Genomic DNA, 27,628 nt, shown 5'->3' with positions numbered 1-27,628 from the left:
AAACGATCAAGTGTCTGTTTATTGCCTTTGGCCATGAACATAAATCCAGAGCACTTACAACAGAAAATGGTCAATCGTGTGATGAACCCAAGGAAAGGACCCTATTTCAACGTCGTTGGAAGGTGTTGGTGTGTGTTCCCCATTCCAAATCGCCCTTCCCTTCCCTCCTGACTCTCCTTCCCCCTTTCCAGTCCTCTGCCCCCCATACCCCACAAAGAGTCATGAGGGTCTCCTCACTGCCCAAAGCAGGTGCCCAAGGACACTCTTTACAGACATTTGAAACTTTAGAACATTGATGTACAGGTAGGTGCCCTATCTCAGGGCTGCCTGTGTGATCGTGTAAGTCCGTGCCATGCACATTCCAGAGACCCCCTTGTTATGATGAGTGATTTTCTATTGTACCCCGGACATCTGGGTAGTATATTAGGCAATCTGGATCCTCTATGAATCTTCCATTTTAACAGCGGTCACTCAGGCTACAGCCAGCACAGGTCCTGGCTACAGGTGTGGGCTGTAGGTCCGGTGACAGTTTGGATTGGAATCCTTGCAGCGCTATTCTGGTCTCCTTTGTATACTGCCCAGAGGCCACAGCATGTTTATTCAGGTCAGTTTCACATGTGAGCAGTTAGGTGTCTGCCCAGGACTTCTTATGTGAGTTGAAAGAATCCCTTTCTTCAGCGCTCTCCCACCTGAAATTCTCCTGTCAATCTCTACGCTGGGAGTGGGAGGGGCACCAGCTGCCCTGAGAGAGGAAGCCCAGGGTCTCCTATGTGTCTTCATTGACACTGAAACAGGAAAGGAGTGCCTCTGCCCAATGTAGGGGAGAGGGGTGGGTGTCTGCACTCCCCTCTCAGGCTCTGCTGACATCACCTTGGGGTGGGGTGGCGTGGGGCATCCATGGCGTTGAGTTGGGGCATGGGGATGTTGCCAAAAAAGTTTTCTGTCCTACTGAAATGTCTTTGGACCAGAAAGAGCAAGATTGTCTTGGTGTTTTTGTCGTCTACTCCTTCCGGCAGTTCTTGGTTTCAGGCTCCCCCAGCATGCAGTCTGGGAAAAATAGGACATAAAAAAATAAAAAATAAGAAGTCAGGGAATGTATCGCCATGTTATTCCTCTAGCCCTGAGGGTCCTAGCCAGTCCTTTTGATGTTAAGAGTCATCTTAGGATCAATTGTCTATTGCCTCTGTCCAGGGTTTTGCTGTACTTAGCAGGAGTAGCAGAGAGATAAGTCTCCACCATCTTTTCCAGACTCAGAAGTCTAACGAACTTTTTTTCTTATTTTTTTAAAAAGTTTATTTACTTATTTATTGAGTGAGAGAGAGAGAGAGAGAGAGGGAGAATCCCAAGCAGGCTCCGTGCTGTCAGTGCAGAGCCTGACGAGGGGCTCTATTTCACAAACCATGAGATCATGATCTGAGCCGAAATCAAGAGCTGGACACTTAACCGACTGAGTCACCGAGGTGACCCTAACAAACTTTTTTTTTAACAAACTTTTAATTTTGGAATAATTTTAGATCTACAGAAAAGTTGAAAAGACAATACAGTAGTGTTCCTGTATGCCCTTCACCTAGTTTCTTAATATCTCGCATAACTAGGACACATTTGTCCAAACAATATCAAGAAATTAACACTACTGCATTACTCCAACTATCGGTCCATTATCACCGAAACTCCAGATTTTATTGGATTTCACCAGTATTTCCACTAATACCCTTTTCCTAAATGCATTTACCCATCATGTCTCCAGTCTTCTCTGGTCTGCAATCCTCTGTCAGTACATCTTTCCTTTCAACGACCTCATATACCTGAAGAGTTGCTGGTCAGGGACTTTGCAGGGCCCCTTAATTTGGGTTTGTCTGATAGCTTCTCATGATTTGACTGGAATCATAGGTTTGGGGGTAGAATCTATGGAGATGCAGTGACCTTCTCATATCAGGAGGGACACAATATCAGTGCGACTTATCACAGGAGATCCTAACCTTGATCACTTGGTTAAGGTGGCATCCGTGAGGCCTCTCCACTGGAGTGTTAGGATTTTTCCTCTCCATACTTTTTTTTTAGAGAATTTTCAGGTCCATTTCTATCAGTGTGGAGTTATATGTGATTACTTTATGCTGTATCTTATCATTCAATATTACGTTATCTATTTTATTGCCAAAATTCTTCTAGCATTGAGCACTGACTCTTTCAGGTTGTTGTTCGTCAGTTTTAAGGGTGAAACAGGGGAAGAAATTCCAACCCTTTGTAGAGTCCCCCAAAACCCTGCCTATGCCCCTCCTCACATACATCCTAATATTCACAATGAATACTAAAGTAGGGATCTTTGGCCATATTCAAAGCTCCCAAAGCTATTTTTTAAAACCAAAGTTTATTTAGCTAATCTTATAACTAGAGTGAATGATTCCTTTGGTAAACAAAAATAAATGTTTGAGTTTCAAGTATCTCCAAACATAAGATAGCTCACATAAAATTCTCACACACTCCTGCTATGGGCTTTGTTGAACAGCAGCTGAAGTACTCAGAGGGGAAAGAGTCTGTGCACTCAGGGAAATCACTTTTAAATAAGCTACATTTATTAAACACCATCCGAAGAATTTTAATTATATTGAGCTTCCATTTGAGCATTTGTATAATCACTCAACTATTGCAGCAAAATCAAATGAGAAAAATTCAATATTACTTTCAAACAGAGACCAAAGTTTACCAAAAATCTTCTGGATCAATGGAAGATATTGTTCAATAGCAGTAATAAAAATACTGTTGTACCATCTAGAAATCAGATAGGATGGAAACAATTGACTAACAAGATTCACACTTCTATAAAATATATTTATAAAACACTAACCTAAAAATTAGGCATCAAGTCTCCATTTGAAATGTTGTATAATTCCTTAACCAGAGTAAAAACAAAATAGAAAAATTTCAAAATCATTCTAGAAGAAAGACAAAACAAAATTCTTGCCATGTTTTTGGAAGATTTTAGTGGACTTGTTAACAACAGTAGAGATACTATAATTGCACTATCTACAAATAAAATAAAATAGAATCAAGTAATTTATGAGTCACATTAAATAATCTGCAGTTATAAAACATTATCTAAGAATAACAAAATCCTATCAAGTTTCCATTTGGGCCAATAAAAACTAACAGAAGTAAAACTAAAAAAAGAAAAAAATAAAAATTATTTTGGTAGAGACAAAAGTGTCTTACTGTGGTTCTGGATGTTCAGAAGCAGCCTCATTGAAAGCAGAGGCAACTCAGAAGCAATTCATTTCTGCCTTTAGGCTGTGTGGCCAGTGCTTGGTGTAGACATACTTCTCTGCACCTCAGGAGAAGACGTGCTGGGCAAGGTGACCCCCTAGGTAGGGAAGACCTCTAGGCAGTTTTTTCCTCTCATTCTAGAATGTGGGTAAGGACAGAGTCACTTCACAGGAGCTGCCCCTCACCCCAGAGCCCTTGGAACCTACACCATTTGACAAAGCAAGATGGAGCCCAGGCCAGCCACATTCAGTTCCTTGGCAAGGCTGGATCAAAGCCAGCTCCTCCTTCTCATGATCAGTGTAAGGCCGCCATGTGGGGATGGGGCTGACCTGGTGGAGGCTCTCGGCCAAGGGTCTGCCAAAAGTCCATTGGCAACAGCAGGGACAAAAGGATACTTCGGAAACCTTTAAGATTCTTCCTCAATATTTCTGGTCCCAGATAAGCACTCTCATTTTTTAAGTTGTGTGGCGTCTCTCAGCCAAAAGAGCACTCAGTGCATTATCCTGAGCTCTTACTTTCGTGGAAAATAAGCTGTCTTGGATAATAGCCAGTGGTTCCTTCAAATTTTTCCAACAGAACTTTGGCTTGTATTGTATAGGTGTCATATGAGACACCTTCGCATGTACGACTGATCCTATCATGTGCTTTGGAAGATTCTCCTGAACCCCGACAAGGTAAACCCCCTCCAAATCAGATACTTGGCAAACACTCTTTCTTTTCCTTGATGCAGTTCAGGAGGATGCTGCCTCCTCCTTCAGACTGTGATTTTCTAACTGTGGCAAAGCTCTCCCAGGGTAGCGACCTCTTGTGTGATCTTTAAGGGCATCAATTGTTTCATCTGCTTCAGTTAATCCATGAACATTTGGATTCTTTCTTCCTCAAGAGCTTTTTTTTTTTTTTTTTAATTTTTTTTTTCCAACGTTTATTTATTTTTGGGACAGAGAGAGACAGAGCATGAACGGGGGAAGGGCAGAGAGAGAGGGAGACACAGAATCGGGAACAGGCTCCAGGCTCCGAGCCATAAGCCCAGAGCCTGACGCGGGGCTCAAACTCACGGACCGCGAGATCGTGACCTGGCTGAAGTCGGACGCTTAACCGACTGCGCCACCCAGGCGCCCCTATTCCTCAAGAGCTTTTAACTAGGCATTTAACTTGGCTACATCAATCCGTGGCTTCAGAACCCTTTGATTCACCAACATGATCAATCCCTCGTTAATGGCTTGGAGGAAACTTGCCTCCATGGACTCTGCCACCTTCCTCCTTCAGTCCCAAAATCCAGCTCTGTACAAGGATTAGAGCCCTGGAATCAGAGTTTTCTGCAAGGTGCAACCCAGTTTCCCAAACTAGCTTCCTACAGCACCCTTCTCTGCCCCAACATCCCCTGACTCTGATTAACATCTTCCAAAAAATAACATTTCAGGACACACTTTTGGAAAGGTAGATATAGTGAGATGCAATCATTGTAGATGTTTAACAAGGCATGTGAATTTGGATTGGGAGTATTATACTTGCCCCATCCATGTAGAGGACATAGCACAGTGTCTGACACCCACACAGTACTCAGTCTTAGAAAATGGGTCTGCTCTGTTCCCCCAAGTGTCTCTTCTTTGGCTTGAGTGTCCTGTAGATGTTCCGATCCCTTTTGGGGAAAGACTCGACAACCTTGCTTTGTGACAGGGAATGACTCTAGCCCTTCTTGAACCCTTTGGATCTGACGAGGGAACTAGGTTGTTCTGACTTGCAACTAATGGCTTTCCACTTGTGGCCTCCCTCTCTCCGTGAGCCTCACAACCGGACAGCTGAGACAGAAACTCCAGCATGACTTTGCTGGGCTTCTGGTTTTAGCTGGACATGTAAAGAACTCGGTTGTCAGCACTCCATCCTTGCCATGAGAAAAGCCAGATGAACTGAATACTGAAAACTTTTGTTGGGCCCTTCAGAAAACTGAGGTCTCAAGGCAGACCACCACGCTGACATCTGAAAAAATAGGTGCCCTGAGCAGACAGAGGACCTGATATTTACTAAACTGAAACAGAAATCACCAGATGCCACAAGCCAATAGGAACATTAAGGTAGGAATTTTGAGGAATTGCTAGACTCTGAGTGTGGGATACTGAGTGAGAACCTCTTAGGGGCCACAGTTTTAGAGAAGTCCCCACACTTCTTCAGCCTTTTCCTTCAGGAACTCCAACTAACAGAGGATTGGGTGAATGCAAAGGGAATACCCTCCCCCCAACACTTCCCATGGTCCTGATAGGAGGAAGGAAGGAGTAACCATTGTGTAATCCTCCTTACAGAACACAGCCTTCATCTTGGGAAGGACGTTTCCAAATAGTAGCAGTGACACCCCATCCAGCCAGTGAAAGGGAACTATGTGTGATCCAACCACCTTCCCCACTCTCTACACCATCTGGTTAGGCCTCCAATCACAATAATGCTGGACGACAACAGAGTTACTGTCAGAGACAGATTCTGAGGAGAAGCACAGAGGGAGACAAGAACAATTGAGGTCAGTGATGAAAGTGCCCCTAACAACACCTTTCGGGGTTCAGCTACCATGGCACATTAACTGTGAGGAATTGCATAAGGCACAGCTTCACCACTGGCTCTGCAATCCACAGACCATGAGGCAAGTAATGACGCACATCACTTCAGTCACCAATCCCATCACTTCCTCCAGAGTCTGTTGTTGGATGGTCACCCTCCTACTCAGGGCGTCATGGACAGCAAAATGTCTATTTCTGTTGCCTCCTTGTGTCCTGGCAATAAAACCATGGGATGTTTACAATGAATGGATAATCAGAAAAGGGCATTGGCCAACATACATGAGCATGCACGTGATAAATGAAAAGCGGTTTGTTCAGGAAAAGTTCAAATTGAACATAACCAGATTGGTAGATGAAGTGGATGACCATGGTGATACTGACACGGCTGCCATGAAGAGGCTCCACATGTGAACCAGGACCTTCGTGAGCCACCCTGCCCAACACACATGGGGAGATTCGTTCTGACGAAAAGGAGAAAGATTCCTTAGTGCCAGGGATGCCAGATCAACTTCACACTAATGGAACTCCCAGAGATATTTCATGACATTATAACAGCAAAGGAGACAATGTTGGAGGCTGATCAAAATGGCGGCCTGCCAAAGCACAGAGAGGATGCCCAGTACCCACAGAAGATGTATATGAGGAGAAGGCAAGCAATGATCACACACCTGATATTTTTTTTCTACAAAGAATGAATGTTTCTAATGTTTTACATTATAGTGTTCTAAGTAAATATTAGTCTTACTACTTTTCATTTTCCTATACATTAGGAAACAACAGCAGGAGAGTTTTTAATGTTTTGACAAAATATTTTTAACCATCTTATTTTTCCCGTTGATTATGGAGATCGCTCTGTGTAGTTTCAGCTTCCATGGTCATTTCTACAGCCCCACGCAACTATACAAAGCAAGGATGCCTGTATATGAACAATCACTTCTTTTTAAGTTTATTTGTTTATTTTAAGAGACAGAAAGGAAGAGAGAGAGAAGGAGAATCCCAAGCAGGGTCCACACTGTCAGTGCAGAACCCGATGCAGAGCTCAATTTCACAAACTGTGAGACTGTGACCTGAGCTGAAATCAAGAGTCAGACACAACCAACTGAGCCACTCAGGTGACCCCAATCACTTTATTTATTTTTTTATTTTATTTTACAGAGAGAGAGGGAGAGCTCATGAGCAGGGGAGGGGCAGAGAGAGAGAGAGAGAGAGAGAGAAGGAGAATCTCAAGCAGGCTCCATGTTCAGTGCAGAGCCTGATGCAGGTCAATCCCATAATCTTGGGATCATGACCTGAGCCAAATTCAAGAGTCCAATGCTCAACCAGCTTAGCCACCCAGGCGCCCTACAAACAATCACTTTAAACTCAAATTGTCCAAACACAACAGATACAAGACAGAGATTGTCAAATTAGATCTAAAGGAAATAAAAGGACTCAACTATATGCTCTCCATAAGAAACACATTTTAAACATAAAACTCAAACACAGTAAGAGTGAAAAAATGAAGAAACATATACCATAGATATAATTCAAAAACTGCTAGGGTAGCCACAATAATCTCAGACAAAGCCGAATTCAGAACAAAGAAGACTATCAGGAACAAAGAGAGACATTATATAATGGTAAGTGATCAATTCTTATGGAAGACAGCAATCCTAAACATGTATGCACATAACAACAGGATGGCAAAATCTATAAAGCAAAAACTTATAGGACTGAAAGGAGAAATCAATAAATTCACAATCATAGTTGGAGACTTCAACATCCCTCTCTCAGTAATTGATAGACAAAGCAGATAGAAAATAAGAAGGAAGTAAATGACCTGAACAGCATTATCAATCAACCTGGCCTAACTGACATCCAACAACATTAGAGTATACATTCTTTTTTTTTTTTTTCAACGTTTATTTATTTTTGGGACAGAGAGAGACAGAGCATGAACGGGGGAGGGGCAGAGAGAGAGGGAGACACAGAATCGGAAACAGGCTCCAGGCTCTGAGCCATCAGCCCAGAGCCTGACGCGGGGCTCGAAGTCCCGGACTGCGAGATCGTGACCTGGCTGAAGTCAGACGCTTAACCGACTGCGCCACCCAGGTGCCCCAGGAGTATACATTCTTTTCAACAGTGCACGGAACATTCACTAATATTGACTACATTCTGGGGCATAAAACACAGCTCAACAAATCTTTAAAAACAGAACTCACACAAAGAACTCATACATTATCAGACTGTAACAAAATTAGTTTGGAAATCAGTAAAGAACAATAACTGGAAAATTCCCAAATATTTGAAATTCTACAATAAGCTGCTAAACAACCCATGAATCAAAGAAGTCTCGAGGAAGTCAGAAAAAATATTTTGAACTAGGAGACAATGAAAATCAAATAAAAATGTGTTTGATGCAGTGAAATCGGCACTTAGAGGAAAATGTATAGCATTAAATGCATACTTTAGAGACATATATTTAACATTAATAATCTAAACTTTCACCTTAGGAAAATAAAGAACAAATAAAATCTAAATGCAAGCAGAGGAAGGAAATAATGAAAATGAGAACAGAAATCAATGAAATTTACAATAGTAAAATAGTGGAGAAAATCAAGAAACCAAAGCTGGTTCTTTGGAAAGACCCATAAAGTTAATAAAACCCCTAGCTAGGCCAATCAGGAAAAAAGAAAGACAAAAATTATTAATACCAAGAATGAAAGAGGGGTAAAAAAATAAATAGATACATAGATCTATGGGACAGAAGAGAGAGCTCAGACATAGACCCACATGAATATGGTCAATTGATTCTCAACAAATGTGCAAAGGCAATTCAAGGAAGAAAGGATAATCTTCAACAAATAGGGCTGGAAAAATTGGACACCCATATGCAAAATGTTAAGTCTTGATCTACATCTGCCACCTCATATAAAACCTAACTCAGTGGATCATAGACCTAAAAGTATCATGTAAAGCTGTAAAGTTATTAAAGAAAATGTAGGAAACAAATCTGTGACCAACTGTTGGGCAGAAAGGTCTTAGATGAGATAATGAAAGCATAATCCATAAAATAAAAAGGTGATAAAGTGGACATCATCAAAATTCCAGAACATTTGTCCTATGGCAGAGAGAGAAAAGACCAGCTACCTACTGAGAGGAAATATTTGTGAGTCATACTACTGACTACGAACCTGTATCAGGAATATATAAACAACTCTCAAAATTCAACATAAAACAAAAAATCCAATTTTTAAAAAGTGGGCAAAAGTTAAACAGTCAATTCGCCAAAGAAGATACACAGACAGAAAGTACAAGAAAAGATGCTCAACATCATTCCTCATTCGGAAAATGCGAATTAAAACCACAATAAGTTGCCATTACGTGCTTGCCAGAATGACTGCAATTCTTTTGAACTGAATATACCAAGTGCTTGCCCGGATGCAGAATAACAAGAACTCTTACACGCTGCTTGTGGGAATCAAAATAGGACAGCTTTCCAAAGCAATGTGACAGTTTCCAATAAAGTTAAACATACTCTTCCCATATAATTCAGCTATCCGTTCTGAAGTTCTCAACCAAGAGAAATGAAAACATATGCCCTCCCCCCAAAAGCCTGTATAGAAGTGTTTAGAACAGCTTTATTTCTAATTGGCAAAAGCTAAAAACAACCAAAATTTCCCACAATGGCCAAATGTGTAAAAAAAAAAACCTGTGGTACATCCATAAAATGGAATACCGTTGAGCAATGAAAGGAACAGGCTGTTGACACATGCAAAAACACGAATGAGTTGCAAATATTCAAAGACCAAACCATAGAGACAGAGAACAGATCTGTGTGACTGTGAATAGTATCTAGGGGGGATTTGGGGTCTGGGTGGAAAGAGGGGGGGCATTGGGGGTTGGGGTGGAGAGAGAGAGAAAGTCTCTATCCTGACTGCAGTGGCGGTTACATGACTGTGCATTTGCCAAAACACGTAGAATTGCACACCAAAAAGAATGAATGCCACCTTATGTCAATTTTCAAATAGCCTTAAAAAGTCAAGGTCCATTGTTAAGTATCCATTCGTTTATGCACTCGGTTATGTTTACCATGTGACTATTTTATGATGCAGACTTTGCTGGATTCTGTGCAGTGGCAAACAAGATAGACAGTGTCTCCGTTCTCTAAACTCACGGTCTGGTGCACGAGTTGGCAAACTACAGCCCAGGGACTGAATCCAGCCCACTACTTATTTTGTAAATAAAGTTTTATTGAAACACAGTCATCATGTCCATCCATCTGTGTATTGCTATGGCAGAGTTTAGTTGTCACAAAGACCTATAGCCCACAAAACCTCAAATATTTACTATCTAGCCCTTTAAAGAAAACGTTTGCCAATGCCCTAATGTAGAGGGTCTCAAGCTTTATATTGACCTAATGTCTTTTTGGAGCCTATTAAATTCAAGTCCTATCCAGAAAATTTGTAACTGAGTAAGATAAGTCTACAGATTTCTAGAGGATCCTAAAGCAAGTGGTTCTGGACCTCTTTTGGGAAAAGCTATTTAAGAAATACAGACATTAGGGGCACCTGGGTGGCTCAGTTGGTTGAGTGTCTGACTCTTGATTTCAGCTCAGGTCATGATCCCAGGGTTGTGGGACTGAGTTCTGTGTCAGGCTCTGTACTGAGCGTGGAGCCTGCTTAAGATCTCCTCTCTCTCTCTCTCTCTCTCTCTCTCTCCCCCTTTCCCCTTTTCCCCCACTTGAGCTCTCTCTCTCCTGAAAGAAAGAAAGAAAGAAAGAAAGAAAGAAAGAAAGAAAGAAATGAAGGAAGAAAACGAAAGAAAGAGGGAGGGAAGGAGGGAGGGAGGGAAGGAGGGAGCGAGGGAAGGAGGGAGAGAAGAAAGAAAGAAAGAAAGAAAGAAAGAAAGAGAAAAGGAAAGAATACAGACATTAAGCAAAGGACGGCAACTGGGTGTTTAAAGGGTTTGAAGGGTTGTCTGAAGGGTTAAAGTACAATTCATGCATTAAACTCCAGCTTGACAGCCTGGTCCTTTTAGAAGTTGCTTCAACTATTTGAAGGTGGCACCCTCTGGGTAAAACAATATTTTGAAAACAGATGTTTCAGAAGAATTATGGGCATGGGGTTATTTTACTCACCTTATCTCCAGTTATGAATATATATAAAACTGTTCAAGAATTTGGTAATAAAACCACACATTATTTTCTGTTTCAGCCTCAGTCCAGCCCAGCCAGGGTTCCTCAGCGAGACAAGACGGCCCCTCTGCGGGGGGGGGGGGGGGGGGGGGGGACAAGAGCTGTCTCCATGTGTAATCCTGGGAGCAGGGCGGGGACGGAGGGGGTGCGGGAGGCTGGGGCGGGGGTCGTGGGGGTGCCGTGGGAGTGGGGAGGGCATGTTGGAAGAACTGGAGGTTACTGCGGGGGAGACTTGCCAACAATGCTTACTGTGCAACCCCCTCCATCTCTAGAACTTTCTGCAGCAGCCCTGTCTGCCAAAGCTCCCTGTCCCCGCTGGCCTGCTTCAACCCCTCTCTGTCAGGGCATGATGCCCAGCTCCTAGTGGGGCCCCGGGGGGTCCCTAAGCCCTTGCAGAACGTTACCTAAAATGAAAGACCAAAGCAGAAGAGAGACCATCTTCAAGGAGCATAGGATGTTGATGTGAAATAATGTAAAGTTGCCTCTGAGTTTCCTAAAAGCTGGAGTGGGGAAGCAGGTAAACACATCATAAACCGCTAATTAGCAACACGCCTTGGCCATGGGCGGGGGCAAGTCATAAAATGAGGGAAGGGTCTGGAGCAGAGGTAGTATCTGTCTTTCTGGATGTGCCCACCAGCCTGTCCCCACAGCCACCCGCGGGGGACCTGCCTTTAGTTGATGCCCTTTTGTTTCAAAGGACAAGTTTGGCCGTCGATGTCAGGACTCTGCAGTCAGCCCAAAGTAACCCAGTGAATTCCATCGGCTTTAGGGCTCTAATAATAACTATTTGAGAACGTTGCAAGATGGGAATATAATTGCTTTTATTAGTAATTAGATGACATCACGGCTGGGAAGCTTTTATTTTGAGAGTGAAGCTACTCATGATGAAAAGTAAAATTATCTTTGGTCTCTTCTAGCCCCTCCTCGATGGCTTATAATTCTGACGTCTCGCAGAACATACGAACTATGGCCACCATGTAAACGTAAACTTTTTTAATACTACTCGCTTTGCAAATATACTTAGCCTGAACTCTGCATCCGAAGCCAAGATGGCCCGGCTCTGTAATTAGTAATGAATTCCTGTCTGTCTTCCGTCAATTATTTTCTCTCTGGTTATTATTTGACAAAAGCCGTGTGTCCAACAGGTGTCCTGTCTGACCTTTCTCATCAGAGCCCATGACGGGAGCATTCCACCATGATGGATGGGGAAGGGGATGAAGGGACTGCTTTTGGAGTGTGCAGAAAATCAGAAGATAAATTTCAGCCTGGAATGAAGAGAATCCCCACTGCTCTGGACAGTAGGGGCATCGTGAGGCTAACCATGATTTATCCTGCCAAAAACAGGACCTCATATGCTATCACAGAGGAGCAGAGAAAGCAAAAACCCCAGCATCCTCTTCTCAACGGATGGTCACGATAGGAGTTGATGTGAAGACACAAAAGAGGCAGTCACAGGTCATCTGACACCTTGTGAAGTCATGCCTTGCTTACTTACCTCTCTATATTTCTTTAGAAATGTTTGTCCTATATAGGACCGTCTTATCAAAAACTATATTAAAAGAAAATACCATTTCAGAGGCACCTGGATGGCTCAGTCGGTTGAGGGTCCAACTCTTGATTTCAGCTCAGGTCACGATCCCAGGGTTGTGAGATCAAGCCCGGTGTCGGGCTCCATGCTGAGCCTTGTAGCCTGCCTAAGATTCTCCCTCTCTTTTCCTCTGCCCCTCTCCCCCTCACTCTCTCTCTAAAATAAACTAAAAATGTTTTAATAAATAAATAAAAGAAATTGACATTTCAGAGAATGTCCAACTCTAGAGGCTAAGGGATAAAATAGTGACAAAATGCATGATCTCTTGACACTAACATCAGTATTCTAGATCACAATAATGGTCATGGTGAAAAGTTACACAGGATAAATTTCGAATTTTTTCCCCTCAGAACAATGTTCGGAATGTATTATTCGCTGTATTAATGTGCTGAAAACCTTTACGTTTTCAGTTTCAGGAGAGGAACTTTGGCACGGCCTGTGCCGTAAAACGGTTGCTGTCTCAAACTCAACACACACCCAAAGGGGGAGAAGGCAAATCGTCAAGACTCTTCATTGAAATCCAAAATGGCACAACTCATCTTTAAAATCCAACCAGGAAAGAAAGGAGTCACAGAACGTATTTCCGGGGAAAAAATAAAAAGTCACAGAGGATGGCTGTGTGACAGGGACATGCAGTGGATGCGCCATTGGGGGTGGGGTTGAGCCGGGGCCTGTCAAGGCCGCCTGGGGTCCTCAGGGGCAGACACAGCAGAACAGCTGAGCGGGTTCCAGAAGGAGAAGGGCCCTGGAGCCATAGGATGGCGGCCCCCACAAGGGTTGGCCTGGGGGTCAGGGCAACGGACTTCAGACAGGTCAGCTGACCCCTCCAGCCGTGGGGGTCTGCCGAGCTGCAGAACTGGGGGCAGGACATTCTGGGGCGGCAACCTGGAGGCTGAGGCCGAATGGCGGGTATCTGCTGGGCAAACAGCAGAGCCTGGATGGAAGGGAGGTATGGGTCCGAGGAGGAAATGATCCTGGCGTCTGCTGCGCCTGCTGGCTTAGCTGTCCTCCGGCTTCCATCAGGAGTCCGGGCCCTGTGTGTATAGCCTGCTTGCTAGGGTGTGTGTGTGTGTGTGTGTGTGTGTGTGTGTATTCGTTTCCTGTGGCTGTTGTAACAAATTACCGCAAACCCGTGGCTTAAGACAACAGAAACTCTCACAGTTTTGGAGGCCAGAGTGTGTGGTGGAGGTGACTGCAGGGCCACATACACAGGCTCTGGGTGGGGGACCTTTCTACTCTTCCAGCTTCTGGTGGCCTCAGGCATCCCTCCAAGCTATCATCCTCTTTGTGACTCTTACCTGTCACTGGATTTAGGGCCTACCAGAGAGACTAAGATGATCTCTTCACCTCAAAGACTTCACTTAAATTTTGTATATCTTATTTAATTTTTTCTTTTCTTTTCTTTCTTTTCTTTTATTTTATAATTTTGTCTATTTTATATGTGTGTGTGTGTGTGTGTGTGTGTGTGTGTGCGCGTATGTGTATATTTTAAAGTAGGCTCCAATCCCAGCGTGGAACCCAACAAGGGGCTTGAACTCACAACCCTGAGATCAAGACCTGAGCTGAGGTCAACAGTCAGATGCTTAACCGACGGAGCCACCCAGGCACCTCTCTTACACTTTTTATTGAAGTAATACTCACAGACACTTATGATTAAAGAGTGGACATACCTTGTGGAGGCCGCCATTCAACCCATACGCCTGTTTAGCCCTTATTTTCATGAAACCTTTCACTCTTCTTTCTTATGGATGTCAACGTCAGCTGCAGGCTCCTGTTCAGGAGGACTGGCAGGCCCCGGGGGACTGGGAGGTGTCATTCAAGAGACCAAGTCGCTCCGGGGACCATGGAAGCATCCGGACACGTGATGACCTTCACCTGGGCTTCTCAGAGAAGGGCCCAGAGAGAAGATGTTAGGTGCTTACGTGAGATTCCGAGCAGGCAACCACTAGGAGCTTAATTAATGTGTTCTCGGCAGCTAACTAGTTGGACTGTAGTATCCTAAACTGATGGAACCGTAGAAAACAAATGAGGCCCCAAGATCCAAGGAATCCTGAGGAAGCCAGCCCAGAACACTTCCAAGACTGTTTTCTCTCATATTTTGAACAGATTCCTCTCTGTGTTTTAACACACAAAAAAGCACACTGCTGGGTCAGGCTTGGGCTTTTTCTTGGAAAGGGCATGATCCAAGCAAACCCTGAGGCCCATTGCGAAACACTGCTGACCGAGCGGTCGTGACTCAGCACTCCCAGGCAAAGCCGGGGCACTAAGACCGCCCTTCCTCCGGCTGGAAACACACTTCTTTGAAATCAAGCCCATTTGTCATCCCACTGGCTGTTTTTCCTTCACTGCGCCACTCGGGTTCAAATGACCCCTCAGAAGGCCCAGGGCCGGCCAGCCGGCCAACACGAAAACATCCCTCTCTGGAGGGAAGGAGGTGCCCCACATCTGGGAGAAAAGCAGATGTGAGTGCAGAACAGGGGCTCTGGTGTGGCTCAGCCTCACTCGGCAAGAATGTGCATGGCCCAAGCATTGAGTCACTCCTCCGGCCTTGTTTTTCTGAACCTCAGAAACATTTTGGAAGCCACTGAACTGCCCCTCCCCTGGAAAGAGCTCTGATGGACGTCATTCTGGTCGGGTGGTTCTCCAACAAACACATGTGTCAGAAGACTCCGTGAACCTTCTAAAAAGTACATGTGTTCGGGCCCCACCCGGACCTGCGGAAGGAGAACCCCCTGGTAGTGGGAGCCGGCCGTGTGTTTGGTGGTTTTGATTTTCGTGCTGTTTCGATGTTCCACAAGTAACTCAGATGTTTGCCACTTGCTAAGAAGCATTGAGTCCTCCAACGCGAAGTGACCTTTTAGGACACGGAGTCCCCCCAGCAGTCAACTGCTTTGCCCCAAGGATACACGATGAGCTCACAAAGACCCCAATCCCTAACTCCCCAAGTACTGACGTGCCCACGGCCCTTTTGGGGGAGAGTCAACACCAAGGTGTCTGGGAATTCAGAATCCCTGATTCATCCTGGCACAAAGATCCAAGCCCCATGGAGGAAGGGAAGAGACGATGCTGTTTGGAAACGAGAAAAGCACAACCAGCTGACACGTGAGGGCGGTTTATGAGGTGGAAGCCCACCCGTTGAGAATTAGTTGTGGCCTGGCCAGGAGGACGCAGATACACCAGTAAAATCTCCTTCCGTAGATTTCAGGGATCTGAGGGGCAGGTTAGGGGACAGCTGAATACAGCAGATTCGTCCCACCCACCAGAGCTGAAGCAGAAGAAGGAGCAGGAAAATGACCTAGACCCTCTCAATTAGGCAGGATTACAGGGCAGCACAGGGCATGCAGAGTTCCGGCAGGTTCCAGCCAGCGGTTGGGACCCTCACCAGTCACCAGACCTCCCAGCCGATGGGGACGGAGGAAGCCCCAGGACTCCAGCGGGCTAAAGGCTCAGCCCTGGGAGCCCCATTCCCGGGGCGACCACAGATGTGAGCACACCAGCAAATAGAAACCAGAATGGAACAGCCCCATCCACTGAGGCTACACTCACTATCCTCAGTCGTCCCAGCACAATGCCTCTTACAAAGGTTGCATTTTTTTGCCCCAGGATCCCATGAAGCTTCTTTCACTGCATTTTTACTGTTTTTATTTTATTTTTTTTACTTTATTTTATTTTACAACAGCTCCCCATCTACCACCCTTTGAGTTGTTTATTTTGCATGACATTGAACAGAGCCTAGGCTGGTTGTCCTGCAGGATGTCTGGCATTGCTTTGCCTGATCATTTACTCTTTATTAACATTTGGGGAAGAATGCCACCCAGGTGTTGTTGCCACACATAGTTACTGTTTTGATAGACGGTCTGTCCACCGGGAGCCCCTCCTTGCCAGCTCTTGTGTCACTTTACGTGTTCCTCCAGCCCATACGCGACACCCTGGTTTCCAAAGTTAGATGTTCCAGGTGCAATTTGTGGCTCCCTACAGGCATCAGCTGTCTCTCCAAAAGCCCTAGTTCCCTTTAGTGAAGAATGGTATTTAGGAACCAAAGTTTGGGCACTAGGTGTGCCCACCATAACTGGGATGTCACTGCACCTTAGCACTGTTGGTGATAGGTAATACATAAGTACATATTCCACTCTGATTCCTTGACTCAACCCGACACCAAAGACTCCTCCCCACCTCCCCCATTCCTTTTTTGTGGCTCCTTCTTCCACAGTGAGAGCCCTGGACCCCGGCAAGAGGATACAGCCACTTACTCCATCTATCCTACGATACTTGGAAAATATTTGAAAAGTGAAATAATGACAGCAGCCATGCCATTATCAAGAACAAATCTAGTTAGCAAAGTTCAAAGTTATTTGCATTAAGATTTCTCTTGTGCTGTTAGAATGATCGGTTTGTCACACAACTAAATTAACTTATGTTTTTAATACTGGAGTTTGCTTTTTTTTTTTTTACCATTTTGTATTAAACTCTATTTCTTAACATTAGAATATATACAGTGCAAAAATCACAATTATATATAAAATTATACCCAAGCCACTTATCTTCAGCCCTTCTCTCTACCCCATTCTTACCCAATCCCCAAAGGTCACCACTTTGACTAACCTCTACATTATCATTTCTGTGTCTCTTTTTGCAGAAATATGCAAATACGATCATATATTTTTATTCCTCCTTCCCAACAGTCTTAACGAAATGTCCCCACTTAATCTGGAAATTGTATCATATTAACTCTTAAAGGTCTGCCCCATTATTAATTTTACCCATCACGTTATTCAATTAATTGTCAAGCCACCCCACGTCGTTGCCTCCCTCATGCAAAATTTCCACAAAACATCAACTGGGAAGGATAACGTGGGGCTCGATGAGGTTGCAGAAAGAGGAGGTTAGAAGGGAGACCAGAGACTAGAGGCAGGTCAGGTCCGGATAGTAACATGACGTCTACCTGTGATAGAATCCAATACAGCATCCCTTCTCTGTGGAAAGATGGTTTCAGCAGGACAAAAAGGAGAAGGAGTCCCATAATGTCCAAGCAACAGGGTTCTCTACAGACTCAGACACTGTCCAGACAGTTGCCGGAAGTGAGTAGCAGGGTTCCACGGGCTGTGCCAAAGACATGGTCTTACTCAGCAGATTCATCAATGCATAAGGGGCAATGTGTATCAGATAAAGAAAGTCTGTTTTGCAAATGGGAACGTTAAAGCATTTGTGCAGGACTGCACACACCTATGGCCCAGTGACAGGTGAAATAGTTACAAATCAGTCTTGTCCTCAAGAGCAGGGATTCTCAACTCGGGTTATCTGGGACCCCTCTGAAATCCCTTGCAAGATGTCCGAGTGGATTTCAGTGGGGGGAAGTATGCAGAGTTTTCGTCGGGTTTTGAAAGGAGTTTGTGACTCAAAACATTTTAAAAGTTCAGAAACACCGGTGTGGGGGCCAGGAAACTAATGGGGGAGCAGATGGCTGTGGTCATCGGACTGAGTGTACTTAGCCAATGCAATCAGTGAAAATGACCTTCCTGGGCTTCATCGGTAATAACGACGGATGCTCTTGGCATACATTATTTCCTGCATCCTTGTAACAGTGCTTTTAATGAGCCGTGCCCCAGAGGGATCAATAACAACCCCAAGGCCATGACATTGGCAAATGGTAAAGCTGGGATTCGAGCCCACACCTGCCTTATTCCAGAAGCCACAGGCTGAAGCCAGCATCGAACGGCTTTTCACCAGTCTGGCCACTGCTGATGCACCATATCTAGTCCCGTGGACCTTACTTAGAGACTAAGTGGGAACATAGCCAGAGTAGGGCTACCGCATGGTCGTGGGCACCCACAACCTCATCGCTGCAAAGCCAATCAGGGCTCTTTCAGACTATTCTCACAACCTCGGCCAGCCATGGCCCCCGCAGCCTCCCCCCGCCAGCGTCTACATCACCGGGCTTGAGCGTGCAAAGGAGGCTGCTCAGTCCTCAGCTCACCTGAGCCCAGACTGGGGCTCTGCTACAGCCCTGCTCTGGCAAGCTCCAGCCCCTCCTGTGACCAAGTCACCACCTTTACCCACCTCTGCAAACTGGGTCCCCATAGAGGTCTGCATTCTGCTTCCTTTGCCCTGTGCCCAAGGCATCTGCCTGGACCTTACTCCTGCCTGCTGGCTCATTCCCAGGAAGCCGTCGGCCTCAGCCTCTCCATCTGCTGGCCCAGATTCCAACCCTCGTCCAGAGCCTTGCTATTTGTACACGCACCCTCTCCAGCATCGACTCCATCGGACCACCCTGCCCTCTGGACATGCCATGGTTTCTTCCAGATGGAACAGCTCCCAGAGCGTCCAGCTGGGTCTGCCGTTCTCAACAGCACTTCAGATTTGTCTTTAGATGCATAATGTCCTTAAAGGTTATGACATGAGCCCTTCTTACAATCGAGAAATTAATGCCAAAAGCTAAATTAGAGTTTAGTATTATTTTTACGTCATTCTAAAAACTTTGTGTGATACGCCCGCATTGTTAAAAGTGCTCTATCCTACAGAGGAGATGCCCAGCGGGTCCAGAATACCTTGTGAGTACTGATGTTGATAGGTAAATAAACATTATGGAGACTGAGGCATCCAGTGGGAACACAATTAATAACAAATGGAAAGAATCCACTTACTTAAAATTATAGCAAAATGTTCTAATTCCACTTCCCTTTGACTGTATTTTTCTTGTAACTGGTCTTTTGCCATGGCTTCTCTCTAGAGGGAAGTTAGGAATATTTTCCAATATTTAATAAGGAATCATCCCCTTCTTAAGGACATCCTTGTGTTTCAAATCTGGTGTTTGGCCTCAATTGAACAGATGGGATTTTCCGTTAGATTTTTGAGAGAGACCTTGGAATCCCGAAATCCTACCTCTTCCAATAACACCGCCATTCAGCTAGTTGGTTGGCAAACACATTTATAGCACTTAGCAAGTGCCAGGCACAGTTCTAAACACTACAAATGTTAGCTCCTATGGCAGACACCCCTACGTACAGAAGCATAACCTTGTAGAGTTAAGTCCATGAAGATGAGGCTCTATGTATAATCGAAAATTTTCTAGAAGTAAAATTTGCTTTTAATTTTATGCTATCCAGGCCAAAGTGTAGGGGTGTGTGTGTGTGTGTGTGTGTGTGTGTGTGTGTGTGTGTAATGCTACATGAGAAGTTAACAGGATGGGAGAGGGGTGAGTGAGAAGTGACTGCTAATGGCTTTCTATTTGGGGTGATGAGAACATTCTGGAATCAGAATAGTGCTGTGTGCACAGCTTTGTGAATATTCAAAAAACCCCACTGATTTGTACACTTTGAAAGGGTAAATTGTACAGCATGTGACTTGTATCTGGATCTTCTCTTACGTTACAGGCTAAGAAGGCAAGAAGAATAACATTTCTCTTGCCTCTTCTCATGTTCTCATTGTCCACACCCCAAACTGGCCACGACGTCTTCCCCTCTTGCCTGGGTCTTAGCTGGAGAGAGAGGAAACAATGAAATTAGAGGAAGAGAGAAAAGAAGGTGTGGCAGTGCTGTGGGAGTGACCAGAGTGGCCGTCACCACTTGGGAGTGGAGAACGTGACCAGAACGTGAACATCCCGCCCCTCCACCTGGCCCCAAGCCACCTCGAAGCTTCTGTGTTCAGCAGCCAGGTGACCACCAAGCTAGGGCCGATGTACCTGTCTGGGTGCCGCTGGGTGCTGGAGTGGGGCAGTGGGGACAGGCAAGGGACAAGAAGATAAGCAAAAAATGTATCCATGCAAGAGGTGCACGATTTTCAGGAAGAGAAAGGCCAGGAGGGAACACCTCGGCACGGGGAGATGTTCCTGAGGCAGAGGCGGAGCTCAGAGTACAGGGACGTATGGCTTCTGCCGGGGACTCGGGAAAGCTCTCCAAAGCAGATGCATTTGAGCAGGGTCTTGAAGGATGCTTAGAAGTCCACCAGGCCAAGGATGCACCAGAGAATGGGTGTCAGGAATGACCGTGCGAGTAGAACATAAATGCATCATGGCGGCAGAGGCCAGGAAGGACCAACAGAGAAGGCCCCGTGCGCCATACTGAGAAGGGGACCCAGCAAAACGCTTTCGGAAGGTGACAAAAGACGGTGCACTGTGCCTGAGAGCAGCCACGCTGGCGGTGAACAGATGCTGGACCTGGGGAGGAGGGAACAAGACACCAAGAGAAGAGGATTCAGCCCGGGTCACTCCCAGGGCCTCTGGCTTCATGATAGGAATTGCATTTTAGAAAAGTCGAGTCTTCTGTGGCTGTGGAGAATCCTGGGTCATGCACGGGTCTGGAGCTCAGGAGACAGGACAGTCTGCACAGACATGGTGGGGCTCAGCCTTCCAGGACACAGAGGCTGTGGCCGAGAGAGCAGGAGGAGAGCTCAGGACGGACAGAGCCGCTGGGGGCAGGGAGAAGAGCAGAGTCCATCAGGAAGCCGGAGAGAAAGAGGAGGAATGCACACAGGCATTGAGAAGAGGGGAGGAAATGGAGGGGAGGACGTGTCTAGAGAGGTGCGCACCAAGAAATGTGGGGCTCGAAGGAGGCTTGTCAGACGTGGCCGCGAGGAGGCCGCTTCTGGGCCGAACGCCACGCCCGGTGCTAAAACCAGATCACCCCACACGCTCCCCGGATACACGGCGATTTCTCCTGGAGGAAGGGCTAGGCTTCTGCGTCCTAAACAAAAACGATGAGGCCCAGACAGATCCGTCGCTTGTCAGACACCAGGTCCTCCTGACACGCAGGCTCCCTTGACCCCGCCTGCCTCGCCAAGAGCAGACACTCCTGAGCCAAGCCTGTGCTCACGGCAACGAGTAAGTCTCTCACAGACAGCCCTCTGCACAGGCCTGACAGTGGTCCCCAGCACACTCCCAGAAAGTGCCTTCCGGAGGCCTTTTTGAAATGCAGGGTTTTCGGAGTGTGGCAGAAAGGTCTGTCGAGAAAAGAAGAAAGGAGCCATCACATGAGAATGAGAACTCTATGTGCTTACGTGATACGGATAACGTAGCCATATCCTAGTGCCTCCCCACTGAGCCCCGGTGGTCGTGGACTCCGTGCTGCTCTGGCCCGCATTCTAATGTTTCTGGGCTCCCGTGACACTGGGCCACCTGCACCGAAATCAACGTCATTCACTATGTGAACAAACTGGTCAGACTTTGATCTGAAGCCTTGACCTGACCCCCATTTAAATTCGTTCTTTGTTTGAAGGTTTCTACAAGGCTCGAAACTGCCAGATAATTTTTCAAAATGAAGGTTGCGGCGCCCAGGTGGCTCCATCGGTGGAGCGTCCGACTTCGGCTCAGGTCATGATCTCGCGGTTGGTGGGTTCGAGCCCTGCGTCGGGTTCTGTGCTGACGGCTCGGAGCCTGGAGCCTGCTCTGATTCTGTGTCTCCCTCTCTCTCTGCCCCTAACCCCTCAAATATAAATAAACATTTAAAAAAATATTTTTAAGTCTACAAAGTGGAGGTTTCTTACTTGCCCTGTGGGCTCAGGAGCAATACAGGTCCTTTCGCTCTCTTCTGATGTCCAGTCAGTGTCTGTCCTGCTGAAGGTGAGGGTCGTCTATGTCCCCTCCGGAGCCCTCTGAACCAGCATCCCCTGGTGGAACAGACCATGGCCTCTGCTTTCTGTGTGAAGGCATTACCCACCCCTGACTTGCTTCCAGAGAGCTCCTGTGACCTGAGCTGATGGTCAACTTCACCCAGGCTACTCCCATAGCTCTCAAAGACTCCCAGAAAGCATTTGAAATCCAGAAGATCTTGATTCGGTTAGTCTGGTGGGACTCAGGAGGCCACAGTTTTGTGTTTTTTTCCTAAATATAATTTATTGTCAAATTAGCTAACATACAGGATACACAGTATACTCTTGGCTTTGGGAGTAGATTCCTATGATTCACCACTTCCAGACAACACTCGGTGTTCATCCCAACAAGTGGCCTCCTCAATGCCCGTCATCCCATTTCCCCTCCCCTCCCGCCCCCCATCAAGCCTCAGTTTGTTCTCCATATTTAAGAGTCTCTTATGGTTTGCTCCCTCTCTGTTTGAAACTATTTTTCTCTCTCCTTTCCCGCATGGTCCAGAATTGGACCCACAAATGTATGGCCAACTAATCTTTGACAAAGAGGAAAGAGTATCCAATGGAAACAAAGACAGTCTTGGACAACAACATGCAGAAGAATGAAACTGGACCACTTTGTTACACCAGACACAAAAATAAACTCAAGATGGATGAAAGACCTAAATGTGAGACTGGAAACCATCAAAACCCTAGAGGAGAAAACAAGCAACAACCTCTTTGACCTTGGCCACAGCAACCTCTTATTCAACATGTCTCCAAAGACAAGAGAAATAAAAGCAAAAATGAACTATTGGGACCTCATGAAAATAAAAAGCTTCTGCACAGCAAAGGAAACCATCAACAAAACTAAAAAGCAACTGACGGAATGGGAGAAGATATTTTGCAAGAGACATATCGGATGAAGGGCTAGTGTCCAAAACCTATAAAGAACTTACCAAACTCAACACCCGAAAAACAAATAATCCCATGAAGAAATGGGAAGAACACATGAATAGACACTTCTCCAGAGAAGACATCCAGATGGCCAACAGACACATGAAAAGATGCTCCACATCGCTCATCATGAGGGAAACACAAATCAAAGCCACACTGAGATACCACCTCACACCAGTCAGAGTGGCTACAATTAACAACTCAGGAAACAACAGATGCTGGCGAGGATGTGGAGAGACGGAAACCCTCTCGCACTGTTGGTGGGAATGCAAACTGGCGCAGCCGCTCTGGAAAACAGTGTGGAGGTTCCCCCCAAAATTAAAAATAGAACTACCCTATGACCCAGCAATAGCACTGCTAGGAATTTCCCCAAGGGATACAGGAGTGTTGATTCATTGGGGTACATGTACCCCAATGTTTATAGCAGCACTATCAGTAATAGCCAAATTATGGAAAGAGCCCAAATGTCCATCAACTGATGAATGGATAAAGAAGATGTGGTTTATCTATGCAATGGAATACTACTTGGCAATGAGAAAGAATGAAATCTGGCCATTTGTAGCAAGGTGGATGGAACTGGAGAGTGTTATGCTAAGTGAAATAAGTCAGAGAAGACAGATACCATGTTTTCACTTGTGTGTGGAATTTAAGAAACTTCTCAGGAGTCCACAGTTTTTAAAATGCCCCATTTGTCCAGCCAGGTCATGCTCTGATAAAAGGTGCCCGGGAAAAGTCATTCTGACTCCAACCATGATCTTAGCACATCACTCTAGCACATTAGCAAGACAGAAGCTGATGTCAAGGTGTCAGCGTGGTGTATTGTTTCAAGCTGCCTGCTGGCTTGGGGGATGAATTAATTACTGTATGAACTTACAGACACCCCAGTTCATCCCACAAAAGAGTTGACATGATTTATCAAATGCCCCCCCAAAGTTTTTACAGTAAAAGAGTAAAATAGTGAAGAACTGAAAATAATTTTCTCCTTCCTGGCTCAGGTCTGCTGACTGGTTCACATTACCCAGAGTCCAAGCCAGCAACGTCCCCGAGGGGAAAGCCAGAGGGGAACCCTCAGTCACTCAGTAAGGCCCCAGGCAGGGGGCAAAGCACTTGCTTGGGAGCAGAGCTGAGGGAAGACTAAAAACTAATAATAATAGCCAGGAGGCTTGAGGCCCTGCACCAGAGGTACTGTCTCACATCATCTTATCAAACACCATCCAGATGGGGGATGGGACAGTGTGTATTAGTTTCTGGCAGCCGCTATAACAAAGCACCATAAATGGTGTGGATTCACACAACAGCGTTTTTTTTTTTTTTGTTTTTTTTTTTCCCCTCTCTCAGTTCTGGAGGCCAGAAGTCCAAAATCTTGGACTCTGTTGGCAGAATTGTGCTCTCCCTAAAGACTCTCGGGCAGAGGGGTGCCTGGGTGGCTCAGTCGGTTAAGCGTCTGACTTTGGCTCAGGTCACGATCTCGCAGTTTGTGAGTTCAAGCCCCGCGTCGGGCTCTGTGCTGACAGCTCGGAGCCTGGAGCCTGCTTCGGATTCTGTGTCTCCCTCTCTCTCTCTCTGCCCCTCCCCTGCTCCCACTCTGTCCCTCTCTCTTAAAAATAAAACAAACATTAAAAAAAATTTTTTTTAAAGACTCTCGGGCAGAATCCTTCATGTGGCTTCCCAGCACGTGGAGGCTCCCTGGCTTGTGGCCACCTCACACCTAATCTTCATATCATTTTCTTCTCTGCATGTCTGCTGGTCCTCTCCTCTCCCCATAAAGACACCAGCCTGTGGGTGTAGGGCCCACCCTGACCCAGGATAACCTCTTCTCAAGGTCCTGAATTAATTACAACTGCAAAGAACCTAATTCGAAATCAGGCCACATGCACAGGCACCAGGGTTGAGATACCGACATATTTTTGGTGGGAGTGAGACACGATCCAACCAGCTGCAGGGGTGTTACCGTGCTACCCCTCTTTAGAGACGGAGACGTACGAGGGAAAGTTCAGCAGCTGAGGAGGGCACGGAACTGATAAGAAACAGAGCACAGAGCAGAGGTGTGTGCAGGGGCCAGTGTGTGTGAGTTGCAGAGGAAGAGAGAGACGTCTTTGATCTCTGATTGTATCCCAAAGCAAAACTGAGTACCCAGAAGGGGCATTGGTTCTGATCCCTCTAGAACCAGGATGCTCGAACAGACCGTCTAACCCTAGGGCAAGGGCCACCCATAGTGTGGCCCACAGCAGGCAGCTGCCCACCTGTCCCCGATCTGTGCCGTCGACACCGGAGACAGCTGCCCCGAAACGGAAAGACACATTTTCAACAAACACACACTCTGGCTTTTCTTCTCCCGAACGAGCCAGGATGCTAATTAACAAAGACTCACTGGCGAGGGTCTCACCTGCAGCTCATGAGGCAGCCTTAATTTGCGGGGATTGATCATAAATCCTCATTTAATGGGAACCATCCCTCAGCTTGCGGGGAATATGTCAGCTGTCACAAGCGCCCAGAGGCTTCGCTTTCCTCCTCCGGTGAGTTGAGCCTGATGCTTGGAGAGAAGGCGCATAAACCAACCTCTGGAAAAATTACAGAAATCGAGGAAGAGACGTCTGAGATTCCAGACCACTGATCCCAGACTGAGGGAATTACAGGAGAAGATGTGACAGTGGCGGGATGCCACGTCAGTGCACCCTTGCCACTCGCTTAGAGGAAGGGGTGGGGGGAGGCGGGGAGGACAATACGGAAAGTTAATTAACCTGCCGAAGGGATAATCCCTCACCCGCGTTTCAGAGCCCAGAAGAGAAAGGCGGCAGGGAGGACCCCAGGTTTCTTTCCAAGGGTGGAGGGGAGCACTGGACAGTTTCGGCCCTCGTGCAGAGAGCACTTAGGAGCCATCCCTCCCTGTCCCGATGCTGGCCGTGCGCACGCGACACCAGAGAAATCAGGAGGCCAGCCTGGGGTCGGGGCTCCCGACCCAGCTCACCCCATCACACCAAAACACAGGTTTCCCGTCATTGATTCCCCGGTGGCTGTGGCCAGCTAGGACCGCTTTCTTCCCAAAGCGCTGGGAGGCCACCGGACGGGTGGATACAGATGTCAGCACGGGGACCAGGCTAGGCCGGCTGGGCCAAGGGGCGTCAAACAGAACCTAGGATTCAGTTTGAGGGGCGTCGAACAGAACCTAGGATTCAGTTCAAGCGGCACAGCTCCTTCTGCAAAGACGCCCCAGCATGAGGAAGCAGAGAGCCCAGAAGCTGGTTGTTAACATCCTGGAGTCAGACTCTGATCCTACTAATCGAATGTTCCAGAAATGTAAAGACACGGTAATGATATTTATCTACAACCTCTAGTACTGCTGGTGTGGAGCTTGTGAACCCTCCAACACTCGGGCCCCGTGGGCCTCTGCTCCCGCCCCAGGACCCTCCCCCACTCCCACGACGCTCAGATGGACAACCCACACACTCTAGTCTCTGTCCCGGCTCTGGCCGCATGTGTCCAGCTCCACAGACGGACCTGATCCCTTCTGCCTCCCGTCACCTGGAAGCCCATCCCTGGCTATGGTCCCCAGGGGTATAGCCGCCCTGTCCTCTGTCCTACCCCTCAGGTCTCAGGCTGGCCCGGTGTCCACTTGATCCCCTGTGTGTCTCCCCCTCCTGATGTCTTAACTCATTTGGTCCTTTCCTCCCAATTGTCCCATCCTCACTGAGACCCTCCCCGCCCCTTGTGGAGCCTCTGGCCGTATGCTCCTAACTGCCCCCCCAACAGCTGCTTCTGCGAGGGTGGCCGCGTGCCGGCCTGAGCCCCTCCACAGCCCCTGAGCCTACGCGGGTCCCCGCATGACCCGCAGGCCATCCGCAGTCCCACGTGCCCACCGCCACCTCAACGCTGTACCGTAACAACGCAAAGCCATGCCAGTCCCGGCCCAGCACCCGCCCTTGTGCTGAGCCCCCTTCATAGCCCCTCTCCCCACCGCCTGCTTGACCAACTTTGTCCTTGAAAACCCTTTCTGATGTCTACAAAGCCTTCTCGGACAGCGCCCGCCCCCCACGGTCAGTTCATCCCTGCCCCCCTTCCTGCCCCTCCCGCTCATATGCCCCCGCACTCATCACCTGCCCTGGTCGTCTGCCAACACCATGGCCGGGAGCTCCTCGAGAGACGCCTGCCTCGCGCCTTTCCGAACCCCAGAGCCCACTGCTCTGCCGGGCATGGATGTGTGTGTGGGCCACAGTCCCCCTGCCCTGCCTCGGGGACACGTCATGTTGATGGCACGCACCTTAGATACGACGTCATAAGAAGGGCACTCCGGCTATGTGGGCTCCCTCCAAACCCCCAGTCGAACCAGCAGACGAACCCAAACGGAGGCCCCAACAGGGGCCTTAAAGTCCTCCCCCAGGCAGAAGAGGACAGGGAGACAATGTCCACAGTGAGCCCGGACCCTGGTCCTGTGGCCAGGATAGGATTTCTGTCCTTTCGGGCCAGCTGGCTGTGAGGACTCTCTGGCATGGGGAGGGGGTAGAGACCACGGAAAGTGTGGCCACCCAGCTGCCTCCTGTCCCCCCC

General features: G+C 47.0%; 1 long non-coding RNA gene across 1 annotated transcript; it reads right to left on the bottom strand.

Annotated features, from left to right (window-relative positions):
• Window positions 1-27,614, bottom strand: LOC147578765 (uncharacterized). The gene is made up of 3 exons (XR_015255653.1): window positions 27,342-27,614; window positions 25,470-25,644; window positions 1-1,047 (listed from the first exon to the last, which is right to left on the bottom strand). It is a non-coding gene; the product is annotated as an uncharacterized LOC147578765 (long non-coding RNA).
• Window positions 27,615-27,628: the final 14 nt, after the last annotated feature.

Source organism: Puma concolor, chromosome C1 (assembly GCF_028749965.1).
Source record: "Puma concolor isolate L17-30 chromosome C1, mPumCon1.1.hap2, whole genome shotgun sequence".
NCBI classification, from domain to species: Eukaryota; Metazoa; Chordata; class Mammalia; order Carnivora; family Felidae; genus Puma; species Puma concolor.
This window is presented reverse-complemented; position numbering and strand designations above follow the sequence as displayed.